Genomic DNA, 1989 nt, shown 5'->3' on the forward strand with positions numbered 1-1989 from the left:
CTAATTTTAGTAGAGACGGGGTCTCGCTCTTGCTCAGGCTGGTTTCGAACTCCTGAGCTCAAACAATCCGCCCCCCTCGGCCTCCCAGAGAGCTAGGATTACAGGCGTCAGCCACCGCGCCCGGCCTATTATTAGTTTCTTGAAGATGCTTCAGAGATAGTACAGGTCTAGACACACATGCTCAATTTTGGAGTCATTAGCATTTAGACAGTATTCAAAACCATAAGACTGGATAAGCTCTGCTAGGAATAAGGTGTTCATTAAGTGTTTACTATGTGAGGCACTATTCTAAGTGCTTTAAAGTATTATCTCATGTAATCCTTATAATAACCCAATGAAATAATTCTTAAACTCCATCTTACAGTAATTTACCAAAGGCCCTGCAGTTATTAAGTGCTGGAGCTGGCCTTGGAACCAAAGCAATCTGACACTAACACCTCCTTTCTGATTTACTGTGAAGCTCATGAAGTTCAAGTTTTGCCTCCACCCCTCACTCAACAGGCTCCTTCCTACATTGGGAAAGCTGTAGCACTGTGCTTGCAAGGCCATATGTTTTAGAAATTTTGCAAAGGTAAAATTGTCTCATCACAATCAATTAAGACCACTTTTTCTTTCCACTGCAACTACTCCATGTAAGGTGGCAGTAGAATGGCTACAGACATTTCTGGGACCCAGCTAAGGGGAAGTTGAGGATACCTTTAGTTTGGGTTTAATTGGATATTACTATGGTTTGAATGTCCCCTCTGAAACTCATGTTGAAATTTAATTGCCATTATGACAGTATTAAGAGGTAGGACCGGGCCGGGCGTGGTGGCTCACACCTGTAATCCTAGCACTCTGGGAGGCCGAGGCGGGTGGATTGTTTGAGCTCAGGAGTTCAAAACCAGCCTGAGCAAGAGCGAGACCCGCGTCTCTAAAAAAAAAATTAAAAATAAATTTAAAAATTCTGTAGGAAAAACTAACGTCTTTTAATTTAAGCAATTAAACAAAGCAACTTAAAAACTTCAATAAGAGCATGGGTTAATCTGATTCAAGAAATGTTTCCAAAATTCAACCCCCACCTAGCTTCTTTTCAGGAGAAACTGTACATCAACACAAATCTTTGATAACAACTTTTGGAGAAGAAAATAGAAAACTAAACCCAGAGCATGATAGTTGTGTAAGATATTTCTTCCTCAACATTAGGCAAAGAAGTGCTATTGTACTCTTATATGCCATTTTATTTCAACAGATGATTCAACTGGTCTTGTAGATCTGATGACTCTTCAACATTCTTCTGAATAACTTCTTGCTGGTATTGAAGATACTTTGTTACTATTGCCATTTTCCTTAAACTATCTTCTGAGTGCAAGATGGCATCTTCCTGTAGTACCACATTTTGAGCTGCTTGACCTAGCAGCTCAGAGCTCTGGGAGCCCTTCAGCACCTGCTTGGTGAGTGCAATCACATCAGTACCACAGGTGTTCACCTTCTCTGTGGGAAGTCCCTTTAGGGACTGACCTAACTATGCTTGAGAACCTGGCTTCCCAGTTGCCATCATTTCAGTTAGAGAATGACTTCACGCTGCAATATTCTATTTCTATTAAATTAAGTATATTAACTATATCATTCTGATCTCTATTCTGTTTAATTTGTATCTGATCTATCAACTTAATATAAAAAGGTGATAAAATCTCCACATATAACTATGCATTTGTCAATTTCTCTTTTTGCTTTATAAGTGGAATCTCTTGTTAGGCTCATGATTTTGGTGAACTGTGTCTTTTAACATTGTGTCTTTTGTGAGTAGCACATTGCTAGATTCTATTTTTATCCAAATGTAATTTTTGATTTTTTTATAGGTGAGTTTAATCTGTTTTGATACATTGTGTCTTCCTGCCCTAGAACATGTCTCTCCACTAAAATGTAAGCTTCGTAAGTGCAAGGAGTTTGCTTTGTTCACTACTGTATTTCTTTAGCTTGGAATATTGCTGTACTTAGTAGGTACTC

At 38.9% G+C, this 1989-nt stretch overlaps 1 pseudogene; it reads right to left on the reverse strand.

Annotated features, from left to right (window-relative positions):
* Nucleotides 1-1153: 1153 nt before the first annotated feature.
* Nucleotides 1154-1540, reverse strand: LOC105815762 (annotated as a pseudogene).
* Between the last annotated feature and the right edge of the window lie 449 nt (nt 1541-1989).

The sequence above is a fragment of the Propithecus coquereli genome, unplaced genomic scaffold (genome assembly GCF_000956105.1).
Source record: "Propithecus coquereli isolate 6110/MARCELLA unplaced genomic scaffold, Pcoq_1.0 Scaffold344, whole genome shotgun sequence".
NCBI lineage: Eukaryota > Metazoa > Chordata > Mammalia > Primates > Indriidae > Propithecus > Propithecus coquereli.